This window comes from Pan troglodytes, chromosome 7 (genome assembly GCF_028858775.2).
Source record: "Pan troglodytes isolate AG18354 chromosome 7, NHGRI_mPanTro3-v2.0_pri, whole genome shotgun sequence".
Taxonomy (NCBI): Eukaryota; Metazoa; Chordata; class Mammalia; order Primates; family Hominidae; genus Pan; species Pan troglodytes.
The window spans coordinates 77140589-77156243 of NC_072405.2; the positions used below are offsets into that span (position 1 = coordinate 77140589).

At 36.6% G+C, this 15655-nt stretch overlaps 1 protein-coding gene across 4 annotated transcripts in view; it reads left to right on the forward strand.

Moving 5' to 3' along the window:
- Positions 1 to 15655, forward strand: part of C8H8orf34 (chromosome 8 C8orf34 homolog) — a 481071-nt gene that overhangs the window by 152638 nt on the left and 312778 nt on the right.

A 15655-nucleotide genomic window follows, 5' to 3' on the forward strand; every position in this document is an offset into this window, starting at 1 on the left:
GAATTGCCTATTAAACATGTTTATATGAGTTGTTGCTTATGAGAGAGATTTGATTTATAACTAAACATATTCTCATTTTTCTAGTCTCAAAAGCCCTTTACATTGTTAAAAATTGGAGAGGACCCCAAAGAGTCTTGATTTATAAAGATTATATCTATCAATATTAGATTCTTGTGTTGATAATATATTGATATTAGATATCTAAACGTTAAAAATTTAAACTGATAACAAATTTACGTTTTTTTTTAAATAGCAGTGATTAAACCATTACCTTAATACAAATAACAGTTTTAGGAAAAATACTTTTATTTTCTAAAACAAGATGTTAGTAAGAAAGTTGCATTGTTTACATTTTGAAAATCTCTTTAATGTATGGCTTAATTGAAAACTGCTACATTTTCATATCTGCTTCTGCATTCAATCTGTTGTGATATGTTGTTTTGGCTGAAAAATCTCTAACATCAGATGTGTAGCTGGAAAGAGAGAAGCACATAGAAATAGCCATCATCAATATTTGGTGAACACTGCTCTAGATATCTTTTGAGACAGAAAATATATTGAAATTTGGCTTGGGGGCTAGATAGATACATAACAAATGATAGAAGGTATTGTACAGGTTGCATACACCTCATCCAAAATACTTGGGGCAAGAAGTGTTTTGAATTTCAGGTGTTTTTTTGGATTTTGGAACACTCATATATACACAAAGAGATATCATGGGGCTGGGACCAAAGTCTAAAACAAAATTCATTTGTGTTTCATATACATTTTATACACATCACCTGGAGAAAATTTTATGCAATATTCTTAGTAATTTTGTGCATGAAACAAAGTCTTGACTGGATTTTGACTGCGACTCATCACACGAGGTCAAGTATAAAATGTTCTATTTGTGACATCGTGTCGATACTCAAAAAGTTTCAGATTTTGGAGCATTTCAGATTTTCAAATTAGGGATGCTCAACCTCTACAAAAAATGGTATCATATAAATCCTGACATTTTAAAACAATAAGCTACTCTGTAATAATTGTATTATTTTTACAAAAACCACAAAGCTAGTATCCTATTCCAAATATAATACAACACCTTTTGGATTTTGTACCAGAAGAATGTATTTCTGACTCACTAAAAAAATATAATTTATGAATATATTCTTAAATATCTATTTCCTTTAATAAACAAACCATCATAATATTTTAGAATTAGTTACGTCATCATCTGTATCGACTCCAGGCAGAACTCCATGTTGACCATACTCAATGGCAAGTGCATAAGTGGTAGGCATGGCTTTCTGGCCTTGTTCTGCTTTTCTAGTCCCCCTCTGTGTGCCTGTCATTGTCTCACCCCAGCTGGTCTCCTTCTTATGCCATGAGTTTCCTTACAGTTTGCAGAAATGTAATAATTCCTCCTCTTGCAGTTATGGTCTATGTTCATTTTAAGTACAAAGATATAACCGTCACCATTTCTAGGTTCATTTGCTCCTTCTAATACATTCTGCAAAACCTTGGCTGCCTGAGCCATAAATTAGCTTGTATGCGGTTGTTACTATGCTTGGCTCTTGTCCTTCTCTTTTTTTCTGAGCTCTGACTTGCAGCGGCTTTGGTGTCCACACCTTTGTTGATGAGCTAAAGAATTTTAACTGTTCTTGGAACTGAAACAGATATAACCCTCACAGGATAAATTATGGATGCCCTGACACCCAGTTAAGTGTCAGCCTCAGGACATGGCCTTCTCCCTCACACCCTCTCTCTTCCCAGCAGTAGCTCAGGGGAATATCCATTTAACTAAATTGTATGACACTGCTGATTTTCATTTACTTACCTAATATTCCTATTTTTTGAAGACTTTGTGGAAACTGCTGAATTTTATTGCACATTTATTATTTTTCATTTTTATTGAGGAAGATGCCAAAAGTTGTCATAAATAACTTTTCACTTTAAAAAAAATTTCAGTGAAAAAAAAAAATCGACCCCACTTTTGCATCTGATTTTTGGAGTGCTAGATAACAGAAAGGAGTCACAGGCTTCCAGAGCCATTGCCACCATTCTTTGCCTGTCTGGCAGTCACCCTTGGAGGAGCAGGAGAGCCTGTCCCATAGCACCCTCTGGTGACCATGAAGCTCACAGTCCTGAATTTTCCTGAATAAGAAAAAGTGAATCTCAGGGAGGCAGCCACTGAAAAACAGCCAATCGGAATGGTTTGCAGTTAGTATTCACCTGGTACCTATGTCTTTAATGTAACAGTAAATACAGCTTCTTCCTTTTACTCTTCCCTTAACAATTTTGGGGATTCACTAAATATATGTTTTTCCCAACCTTTATAAAATATGGAATTTTTTAACCATCATTTTCTAATTCAGTTATAATTTCATTGAAATCATTTTTTCATGGCCTTTTACATTACTTTGTGAACTCTGAGAAAGGTAATAAGAATCATTAATTCTATTTAAAATAAAGAAATAAAATGAAACAGAAGTTATTATTTTTTAAGCTTTTTTTTTTTTAAGTTGTGGGAATTCCATCAATTCCTTTGTCACTAACGTTTTTCTTTCTCTTCGATGACTACTGTATTGGCTTTCGATTGGTGCCGTGACACTTTAAAGCAACACAAATTTATTATCTTACAGCTCTGTAGTTTCAAAGTTGAACATGAGTTTCCCTGAGCTAAACAAAGTCAAGGTGTAATCAGGGCTGCCTTCCTTCCATTCCAGGGGAAATCTGTTTCCTCACCTTTTCAAGCTTCTAGGGCTGCCTGTATTCCTTTAGTGCATGGCCCCCTTGTTATCCCTTTAAAACCAGCAACATCTCTTCTGTCTCTAACTTCAGCCAGGAACAACTTTCCCTATTTATGGAATTATGTTAGGTTGAGGCCACCTGGCTAATGCAGATAATCTCTTCATCTCAAGATCTTTAATCTTAATCATGCAAAGTCCTTTTGCATATTCATGCAAATGTAATTATGAAACTAATTACGTATAGAAATGTAAATATTAATTCATTTCTAATGGAACATATTCACAGGTTTCGGGTATTAGGACATGAACATCTCTGGGAAGTCGTGATTCTGCCCACACTGCCACTATCCAAGTTCAAATGGTAGTACCTTTTATATCTGTATGTGGTTCTTCAAGCTCCCATGATTCCAATTCATCCTTCAAAATGCCACATAGTAGACATGATTGGTGCCTGCCCAGTCTTCCTCCAGTAGGGCGGTGTGACCTATCCTTCAGCTGCTATGAGTGTTGGGTGTTTACACGCTTCTTTCCTCATCTTCTCCTGGCTCCCTCATTCTTTTATAGGTTTCACTTGAGAGAACTCCTCAATAAATCACTTTCTCAGCATCTCATTCTAGGGAAACCTACCTAAGACATGCCACAAGAAGATTCTTCCCAAAGCAAAATCTTGTTGAAATTTTTTTCTTGACTCTCTGGTATCTACCAAATTAAGCCCAAATTTCTTTTTTTAGCCATTTTTCTTTTATTTATTTTATTTTTAATGGAGATGGGGTCTCGCTTTGTCACCCAGGCTGGTGTGCAGTGCTGCAATCATAGCTCACTGTAATCTCGATCTCCTGGGCTCAAATGACCCTCCCACCTCAGCCTCTTGAGTAGCTGGGACTACAAACGTGTGCCATCATGCCTGGCTAATTTTTTAATTTTTTTAGAGACAGGGTCTTACTATGTTGCTCAAGCTTGTCTCAAACTCCTGGCCTTAAGCAATCCTTCCTTCTCAGTGAAGGGATTTTGTGCATGAGCCACCATGCCAGGCTCAAGTCTAGATTTCTAAAACTAGAATTAACAGTCTCCATGTTGTGGCTCACATCTATCTCTTATGCTTGATTTCCTTCTTTTTTTCATCCAAACTGTATTGCACTCCACAAGAAATAGGGTAAAGTAGCCAGAAGACAGTACTTCTAGGTCATAATTTTATTTATTTTCACATTTTTGTTCATGTCATTCCCTTTTCTTTCTCTGGCTGTGATCCCTCCTTCAAGTTCCAGCCTCCCTAGTCAGCCCTGCAGAAAGTGAGCTCACCCACCGAGATCCTTTAGCGAGCACAGTGACTGCATCACAAATGACACAGTTTGTGTTGACTGCTTCAAGAAGTAGCCCAGTATTCTGAAAAAATCCACAGAAAGGCTTTGGATTGAATGTCGGCACCTGCCATTTACTAACTACATAGCCTTCAGGAGGTTACTTCCAGATGCTGAAATTTAGTTACCTTCTCTGTAAAATGTAGATGGTTTTAGTGACTATTAAAACTAACGTTAATTTCCCATGGAAAATAATTTAAACTAAAATATCCACAATATAAAATATTTCCAAGAAGTATATGGGAAAGTATTTCAAAGGGAAGAGAATGGAGGATCACTACAACCTCCAGCTGAAAAAGATGCTGTATAATGTAGGCATTGATACCCTCAAAATATCATTACACTTCCGTGCATCAAAGGACACAACACTCACAAATTACACATCTGATAAGAAGTTAGTATCCAGAATATATGAATAACTCCTATAACTCAACAACAAAAACTAATTACTCAATTAAAAATGGGCAAAGGATTGAGTAGACATTTCTCCAAAGATGATGTACAGATGACCAACAAGCATCTGAAAAGATGCTCCATATCACTAATCACCAGAGGGAAAAAAACACGATGAGATACCCTCTGAGACCCATTAGGATGGCCACTATCAGAAAACAAACAAACAAAATGAAAAAATAGCAAGTGTTTGTGAGGATATGGAGAAAGTGGGACTTTGTGCACTGTTTGTGGGAATGTAAAATGGTGCAGCTACTATGGAAAATAGTATAGCAGTTCCTTAAAAAGTTAAAAATAAAATACCATCTGTTATGGTTTGAATGTTTGTATCTTTCCAAAATTCATATTGACATGTAATCCCCAATGTAAGAGCATTAAGAAGCAGGGTCTTTAGGAGGCGATTAGGCCATGAGGGATCCACCCTCATAAATGAGATTAGTGCCTTTATGAAAGGGCTTGAGGAAACCTGTTTGGTTTTTCTGCTTCCTCTCCACCATGTGAGCATGTAGCAAGATGGCACCAACTCAGAGACAAAGGGCGTGCTCTTACCTTCAGATTCAGACACTGAATCTGCTAGCACCTTGATCTGGACTTCCCAGTTTCCAAAATTGTAACAAATAAATTTATGTTATTTATACATGACCTAGTTCAAGTTATTTTGTTATAGCAGCAGGAATGAACTAAGATACCATGTTATGAAGCCATCCCACTTCTAAGTATATATCCAAAAGAATTAAGAGCAAGATCTATAGGAAATAATTGGACACCCGTGTTCATAGCAGCATTATTCACAATGACCAAGAGGTGAAAGCAACCCAATGTTCAATGACAGATGAATGGATAAACAAAATGCAGTATATACATATATACATACAACGGAATAGTGTTCAGCCTTCAAAAAGAAGGTAATAGTGTCCCATACTACAACATGGATGAACCTCGAGGAACTTATGCTAAGCGAAATAAGCCAGTCATAAAAAGACAAATACTGCATGATTCTACTTATATGAAGTATTTAGAGTAATCCGATTTACAGAAACAGTGTAACAGTGGTTGTCATGAGCTGAGGGGAAGGGGAAATGGGAAGTTATTGTTTAATGAGTGTAGAGTTTCATTTTGCAAGGTGAAAGATGTCTGCCCAACATTGGTTTGCACAGAGATTGGCTGCACAACAACATAAATAAACTTAACATAGTTGAACTGTACACTAAAAATGGTTAAGATGGTGAATTTTATGTTATGATTTTTCTGTAACTAAAAAATATAGTCTTTAAGGCTGGGTGCAGTGGCTCACGCCTGTAATCCCAGCACTTTGGGAGGCCGAGGAGGTGGATCACTTGAGGTCAGGAGTTCAAGACCAGCTTGGCCAACATGGTGAAACCCTGTATCTACTAAAAATACAAAAAATGAGTCGGGCATGGTGGCGGGCACTTGTAATATCAGCTACTTGGGAGGCTGAGGCAGGAGAACCCCTTGAACACGGGAGGCGGAGGTTGCAGTGAGCCGAGATCACGCTACTCTACTCCAGCCTGGGTGACAGAGTGAGACTCCATCTCAAAATATATATATATATAATATATATCTCAAAATATATATATATTATATATATCTCAAAATATATATATATTATATATATCTCAAAATATATATATATCTCTCAAAATATATATATATAATCTCAAAATATATATATATATTTGTGTGCGTGTATATGTATATATTCTTTATAACATCAGTACATTCACAGGAGCTCTTAGAATAATGTCTACTGACCTAGGCAGATGTCATAAAGCAAAAGTAAACTTCAGTTAGAACAATTCCCCCGGAGGTCTCAATAGCGAAGTACAGGACAGTCCTCCCTGATGTTCTAGCTTTAGTGTGGGGTATATTTTAGAGTACTTAGAGCAATAGGCAGTCTGTATATCTTTTAGATAACTCATCAGAAATACTGCTATCTTTAGCTCTTATTACATGTTGAGTGGTAGTGAGTCTGTTTCTAGTCCTTGAAACTTTAAATAGACATGTAACAATAATATATATATATATATATATATATAATAACAATGTACTATTTAGTGCATACTAAATTCTAGACCTTGGACTAAGCATTTTATATAGATTATGCCATTTTATCTTAACATAGTTAACATTTATTGAGAACTTACTTTATGGCAGATAGCATTCTACATTATTTGCTTGCATTATCTCATTTAGTATTTACTAATATCTTGGGAAATAGGGAGTATTATCCACATTTGACAAGAGAGGAAATTGAGATCCAGAGGTTAATAAACTTAGCAGAAGTCACATAAAAAGAAAATAGAAGTGGAGCACAAATCAAAGCCAGTTAGCTCCAGAGCCTATGGCTCTTAACAATTATATCATATTTATGAGACAGGTGCTATTATTCACCAGTTTAACAGATGGAATAACAGAAGCATTTGGAGTTTTATAAACTCCTCTTTGTCACATAGTAAGTGGAGGAGCTAGAACTGAAACCCAGACAGTTTAACAGACCAGAGTCTACACTCTCAATCTGTGCAATTGGTTATGTCATTACATTTCCTATCTTTGTGCCTAGTGCAGAGTAATTATTCAATTAATAATTGCTATGTTTATTACTAGAAACTTTTTGTCCACAATGGGTACTATTGTATAGCCCACGCTAAGCTTTTGGTAAATAATTACTGGGTAAATAACTAGCCAGAAATTACTAAAAGTTTATTTTTCTGTTTATGTTGTTCTGCCTTTTGTGGCCTTTTGCTGGTTTTCCTACCACAAGACAGTTTCTTTGTTATTCTATTACATTAAGAGCTCTGGTTGTTTTTATAAAGTAGTTAAGAGAGTTAAGACAGAATAATGTCTTAAAAAGAAGACTTTTTCCTCTTAAGAAATAGACTTCAGATAGTATAATGTTCATGCTCACAAAAATTGCTTTACCACGCGAGATAAATATATATGAGACCATGTAATAGACTCAATAGGCAGTTCGTGAAGACTGTATTTATCAAGCACGTAGTGTGACAGGCAGTGTGCTAAGTGCTTTGAGGACACATTCTCACTTATACTCACAACAACCCCATGAGAAAGCTCTCATGATCTCCATTTTACACATAAGAAAATGAAAGCCCAGAGATTTTGGTGAGTTGAGCAAATTTAAGAGAGAGGTAATATAATGCACAATTCAAATTTGAGCATAAATTTACCTTCAAAACTCATTTACTTTATTGCTATGTAATCTTGCCTTTCTAAAAAGTTAGGAAGCTCAAGGAGGGCCTATTTTCAGTTGCTTCACACTGGCTATATGTGTACCATTGACATCAGCTGTAGACAGTGTGCCACGGGCTGTCAGGCTGCTTGACGCCTGCCTCACTAAGTACACCCATGGAAGGGGCAAAATCTTAACTCCTTCCAAGTAAGAATGTCTTTTCACCAGATAGCTTGTTTTGCTATTCACTTTCTATTTCTGTTTATTTCTCCCCAGGCAGACAAATCTGAGTTTTATTGCTTTTTTTGGTCAGTAATTGGAGAATGTTCTGGGGATTTCCTATAACAAGCAGAGCATACTGAAATTGCTGTGATCCTGTTGTCTTGCTTCTGTGTTCCAGAATCTCTTGCCTACTCACATGTGACCTACATGTGCATTATATGATATTTTGGGCAGTAGGAAAATATCTGTAGAGCTGCTTTATATGCTATGTTGGTCGTATGTTTGATGTTTATCAGGTAAAATTTCTAATACTAAGAAAGATAGCCATGTAAACTTCGCTCTAAGTTCTCTCAGCATGGTTGTGTCCATGTTTGTCTTAAAAATGTGATCCATGTTTGTCTCTCAAAAATAAAACTTGGAAAGTGACAACCCAAGAAAAATATTTGCAGTTTATATCACAGACAGAACTTAATATTTCTAATTGTAGGGAGCTTCTAAAAACAGAGAATAAAAGACCTAAATTCCATATAAGCCATATAAATTCCAAATGAGCCATATAAGGAGGTTGTTTATAGAAAAAAATCCTCTTAACTATATAAAAAGATGCTCAGCTTTGCTCAAAATGAGATAAATGCAAATTAAACATTACTGCTTACCTGGCAAATTAACAAAAATCCCCATTTGTCAGATACTCTGTTGATGAGGCACTGGAAACACAGACAATTTCACACATTGCTAGTGGGAATGCAAAATGCTACAAACACTATGCAGGGAAATTTTACAATATCTAGTACATTATATGTGCAATTATTCTTTGATGAAATGATCCTATTTCTATGAATCTATTCCAAAGACACACTAGCAAAAATACAAAAAGACCTATATGTGTGGCTGTACCTTGTCATACTATTTTAATAACAAAAGAGTAGAAAAACCAAAATGTCCATTAAAATAAAAATACTGGATAATTACAGTATATCCATACAAGACAGTACTATACGGCTATACAAATGAAATGATATCTCTATGTATTAAGGAATGACCCCTGGGATAATATATTGCTAAATGAAAAAAGGAAGGGAGAGAAATGTGTTCTTAGTATGCTACCATTCATCTAAGTAAGTGTAATGAAAATATAGATACATATTTGCTTCTATTTTTGGGGGCGGATGGGGGGAATGGAGTTTCGCTCTTGTTGCCCAGGCTGGAGTGGAATGGTGCGATGTTGGATCACTGCAACCTCCGCCTCCCGGGTTCAAGCGATTTTCCTGCCTCAGCCTCCCGTGTAACTGGGATTACAGGCATGCACCACCATGCCCAGCTAATTTTGTATTTTTAGTAGAGATGGGGTTTCTCCATGTTGGTCAGGCTGCTCTCGACCTCCCGACCGCAGGTGATCCACCCGCCTCAGCCTCCCAAAGTGCTGGGATTACAGGCATGAGCCACAGTGCCCAGCCCACATTTGCTTTTGTGAAAACTAAAACAACAATAGCAAAACCTGCCCTACTGTAAAATACACACACCCACATGCATATGCACACACATCAAATTGTTTTTAAAAGTTGCCTATGGCAGAAGAGATGGTATGGGGGTAGAAATAAAGAAAGGTAAAGAGAGGAGAAGATAGGGATAGAAGCTTGCCCTCTTAGAATTTTGAATATTTGACTTTGGAACAACTTAAATATTAAATCTTAAAACAGTAATTTATTATTATCCAAAACAAAATGAAACAAGTGAGCACAACTGCATTTCAATTTTTTGGCATAAACATGCTGAGATGAATTACTCTAAGCCATTATCGACAGTGATTTGATTGTCTCTAGTGGGAGGTACTCTAAGGACGGGGAGAAGAGCACCACAGTCTGAAAGTGTTTTTAGTAATCGTGTTGTTAATGATAGTGCTGATATAATTATGATGAGACTGTTGTGTGTGCTTTGCGTGATATACAGAAGAAGTAATTATGTTGGTATCTTTAAGAACTAGAATTTTTGGCATAGGGGAAAAGAAATATACATATATATATGAAATATATATATACATATATATGTATAGAAATATACATATATATATATATATAATGTAAGGTCCATAAATTTAAGTAAAAATATTATAATCCTGATTTCAAATCAGAAATATCATTAAGAACCCAGTATTTTTTCTTTTAAAAAATAAAATGCACGTTCTAGTGGCTGTCAGCACAACTAGAGCCCAGAGATTGTTTTCTAAATAGCATTTGCTTTTAAAAGGAATCAAGTCTCCTTGGAGAAATGGCTGAATCTGGGACTGTACTAAGAAAGTACAAGTTGAGTCTGGAATATCTTTTTTTAAAAATCACTTCAAGGGGTACATGTGCAGGTTTGTTATGTGAGTGTATTGCGTGAAACTGAGGTTTGGGGTATGAAAGATCCCATCAACCAGGTAGTGAACATAGTATCCAATGAGTAGTTTTTCAGCCCTTGCCCCTCTCTTTCTCTCCCCACTCTAATAGTCCCCAGTGTCTGTTGTTCCCATCTTTATGGCCATGTGTGACTAATGCTTAGCTCCCACTTATAAGTGAGAACATGTGGTATTTGGTTATCTGTTCTTGCATTAATTCGCTTAGGATAATGGCCTCCAGCTGCATCCATGTTGTTGCAAAGGACAAGATTTTGTTCTTTTATATGGCTGCATAGTTGGAATATTTTTTAGTGCCAGAAATCAAAGATACATTCAAATAATGATGGGACTTGTCAAAAGGACACATGAGCCAGATTATCCGGGCTTCTCCTGGCAAAATCTGGGAAAATTCAAGCATAAAAATAAATAATAATGGAAATGTGTTATAGCCCATTAAATAAAATAATAATCCATATGTCCATACTGATATACATACAGCCGTACATCCATGCATTAGGTGAAGGAGGATGCATAGTACACTACCAACAAATAAATTTAGAAGGAATGATGGAATTAGAAAGCCACGAATTGGCAACCGTCATAGTAGTTGATGCAGTCAGGTGTCAGCAAAGGATGTTAAAATTCGTAGGTAAAATTTTGGTGAATTCCAAGATATTCCCCAGAAGATACTTGTTAATTAATGAAAGGAGCAACTTTTCACTGGAGAAACCTGGAAGATACCACCTGAACCAGGTGATCAAGGTTAATACCTTCAGTGAGAGGAAAAATCAACATCATGTGTCTTTTGATGTGAAAAGAATATTGATATAGGATGTTTGTCTCCTCCAAATCTCATGTTGAAATGTAATCCCCAATGTTGGAGGTGGGGCCTGGTGGGAGGTGATTGGATTGGGGGCGGATCCCTCATGAATGGTTTAGCACCATTCCTTTGATGATGTTAGTTCTTGTTCAGTTAGTTCATGTGAGATCTGGTTGTTTAAAAGTATGTGCGACCTTCCTCCTCACTTTCTTGCTCCCGCTCTGGCCATGTGAAATGGTGGCTCTGCATAGCCTTCAGCCATGACTCCTGAAGACTTCACCAGAAGCAGATGCCAGCACCATGGTTCCTATACAGCCTGCAGAACCATGAGCCAATTAAACCTCTTCTTAAAATAAATTACCTAGACTCAGGTATACCTTTATAGTAACAAAAATGGCCTAACAGAAATATATCACTTCTGTGTTATTCTTTTTAAAGTGCATACTTGAATATAATCATAAGGAAACATTGGAAAACACCAGTTGAGGGACCTTCTAAAAAATAACTGGCCCATACTTTTCAAAAACATGAAGGTCATAGATCAAAGAAAGCCTGAAAACTTTCAGGTTAAAGGAGATTTTTTAAAATGACAGTTGAGTGCCACGTGGGATCCAGGATATTCTTTTACCATGAACAACAGTATTCTGATAATTGGGGAAATTTAAACAAGGTTGGTGCATTAGTATTGTATTATTATACTTTGACCGTATAAGAAAATGTCCTATACGCTAAAGTGTTTAGGGACAAAGGAGCATCATATCTGCAACTTACTTTCCAGTGTTTCTGAGGAAATTTTATATGTAAAGAAGAGAACACTCACCCACACACATCCACACTCACACCCACCCACCCCTCAACACACACACAGATGAGAGAGAAAAAAATGGTAAGGCAAAGTGTCAACCAAAATAGTAATGCAAAATACGAACCAACAGTGTTGACATTGTTACATTAACCATTAACATTCGGGCAAATCAGGGGAAGGGTATACAGAATTTGTTTTTCTTTTTGCAACTTTTCTGGAAGTCTGAATTATATTAAAAAAATTTTTAAAATAGATACTTCTCGATCTGAGCTGTCTGCCCAAACCACTGCGGACAGGGAGGCAGAGGGAGAAGCTTGGGAATAAGAGACATTTGCCATGGCTGAACACTTCAAAGAAATAATTAGATGTCCCATCTGTCCAAATGATCTTGAAGAACCTGTGCAACTGAAATGTGGGTATGCCTTCTGCCTCCAATGCATCAATTCACTGCAGAAGGAGCCCCATGGGGAAGGTTTACTGTGCCCCTTCTGCTCTGTGGTCTCTCCTAAGAATAACATCAAGCCCAAGTTCAAGCTGAGGGCACTGGTTTCCATGATCAAGGAACTAGAGCTCAAGCTGAAATCTATTCTAACAATGAACCCAAGGATGAAGAAGTTTCAAGTGGATATGACCTTGGATGTGGACACAGCCAACAACCATCTCACCATTTCTGAAGACCTAAGTAGTGTCCATTTGGGAATTTCAGCCAGAATAGGAAGGAGCAAGCTGAGAGGTTCAACTCTGCACTGTGTGTCCTGGGCGCCCCGGCTTCACTTCCAGCCACTGTTACTGGGAGGTGGATGTGGGCACCAGCAAAGTATGGGATGTGGGCATTTGTAAGGAATCTGTGAATCAACAGGGGACATTGTGCTTTCTTCAGAACAAGGCTTCTGGACTGTAGGTTCCAGAAAAGGAAAGGTCTTTGCTGCCAGCACTATGCCTTTGCCTGTTCTCTAGAGGTGAGTCCCCAGTTGCACAGAGTGGGAATTTTCCTGGATATAGGTATGGGTTTCATTTTTTAAATAATGTTAGTGATAGGTGCCATATCCACACATACAACAAAATTTCTTTTAGCCACTGTGTCCATATTTTGCTCATAAACATGAAACTCAAGATGGAGCTTTGTGAGTATCTGTCCCGTGATCAATCCAGACAATGCCAGTCCCCCAATTTATTCTGGGGAAAGTAAATAAACATTTGAATATAATCATCAATAGGAAGTTTCTGTATGCCCATAGCCAGAGCTAAGAATTTTCTGCTAGATACACATAGGTACAAAGGGTAGAAGGGAAAGATCAGTCAATTTTGTTGTCATGTTGCTTTCTTCAATAAGTAAATATTTTGACATTTCAAAAAAAAAGATATTTCTTAGTTTATCCACTTATTACCAACCCAATAGAATTAGTACTCCGTGTGTGTGTGTGTTCAGATTCTCGTCTTTAAGGATGTTTTTTGTTTGTTTGATTGTTTATTCATTTTTTGACAGTCTCGCTCTGTCCCCAGGCTGGAGTGCAGTGGCGTGATCTCAGCTCACTGTAACCTCCGCCTCCCAGGTTCAAGCGATTCTCCTGCTTCAGCCTCCTGAATAGCTGGGATTACAGGCGCATGCCACCATGCCCGGCTAATTTTTGTATTTTTAGTAGAGATGGGGTTTCACCATTTCACATTAAGAGGAATCAGATTCCCTTAGAATAATGGTTGATTCCACGTCTGGAGCAAGGAATATACAAAAAGTGCCTGAAATAGCTCTATCTTGTACCAGAAGGCAAAAACACTACCAAAGATCACTAAGATTTTGTCAAAAAACCTCGGAGCTAGCATAAGTAATCTTCCACTGGGAAGAGTTGAGGATTTAAAGATGAGTAAGAATAATAACCCCAATATAGTGAGTTATAGCAAATATTTTAAAATCCACATGTTCATAAAAAAAAGCCATCGTTAGTCATTTTTGGGGGATGTTAGGGGACCAAGTTCTTATTTTTAAAAATTAGTAAAAGTAGAGGGAAAAAATCAAACATTTGATCTGCTTTTCCTATACAAATTACACTTAAAGGTAGCCAAATATTTGAGGACAGGAAATTTCTCTTTACGGAAGTATTCCAGTATATAAATGAATGTAGAATTATGAAATTAGACAATTACCATTTGGCAATGGTAGTACATTAATGGATCTAGCAACAATTATCAATGCTGCCAACATCACTGAAGAATCAGTGGGACATTATGTGCCTCCAGATGAAACGATAACCATTCTCTCTCAAGTAGTATTGGCCAAAAAAAAAAAAAAACAACAGAAAACTTTAATCCAGATCTAACTACCAGTTTATGGAAATTACAAGGAGCAGAGGAACGTTTCAAACCACATCACAAGAATGTGAAGGGGAAAATACAGACTGTGGAAAACTTACAAGATAAAAAGCTCAAAAGGCCCAGGTTTTCTGAACAACAAAAAGCATAAGAGAAAAATGGAAGCAGAGGAATAGAAGCTATAGATTAAGAGAAATGTAATAATTAAGAGAAATGTAAAAGACTGTCCATCAGTTGCAGTGTATGGAGTCTTGCTTAGCCTGACTTGTCCAGAGATAATTTTCCTAGATAAACAGGGATATTGGAAAACTAATTAAATATTTGTTTATATTAGAGTATTATTGTTATCTATGTTAGTACTATTACATTTGTTTACCAAAAAAAAGTACATACCAGAATATTTACAAATGATACAATGAATGAGATTTGCTTTGACATAATCTGGGCAAGGAAGGGGGAACGTAGAAGGGATGTGCCAGGTGGGGTGGGGGTCGCAGATAAAAATGAAGTGAGTTTACCCTTGAATTGATGATTGATGAAAATGTGTGTGGGTACAAAGGCATTCATTTATCTTTCCACTTTTGTATTTGTATGAACATTTTCATAATAAAGAGTAAAAAGTTTTAGATCATAGGTAGGATGCAGAAGACAGGAAAGAAGGGGAGAAGAGAGAATATTGGGCACCTGTTGGGAAACATATGAGGTGTTTTGGATGTGCTATTAAATTTAGTTCTCAAAACGGTTCAATGGAGTAGTTATGCTCTTTTCTTTTTCTTTTTTTTTTTCCAAATAAGAAAACTGAGGCCAAAGTGACTCAGTGATTTGCTCAAGATCTCAAAACTAGTACTTCATAGACGTGGAATAAACATTCACCTCCTGGGTTCTGATCCTTCATTTGTGTCACTCCAAGTCCATACTATAGTGTTAGACCCAGTTAGATCTGGATTTAGTTAATTAGTCTACTGTAAAAGGGAAAATGAATTTCATGTATTATTTTAACAGCTTTATTGAAATATAATTCACATATCATAAAATACATCCTTTTAAAGTATATGGTTTAGTAGTTTATAGGATATTCACAGAGTTGTGCACTCATCACCACAACCTAAATTTAGAACAATTTCATCATCCCCGAAAGAAACTCTATCCACTGCAGTTACTCTCACTCCCCAGTCCCTCCAACTCCTCAGCCCTAGACGACCACTAATCTATTTTCTGTTTCTATAAATTTTTCTATTCTGGAAATTTCATATAAATGTAATCATATAGTATGTGACCTTTTGTGACTGTTTTCTTTTACTTAGAATAATGTTTTCAAGGTTTGTCTATGTTGTTGTGTCTCAGTACTTCGTTTCTTTTTATTGATGAAT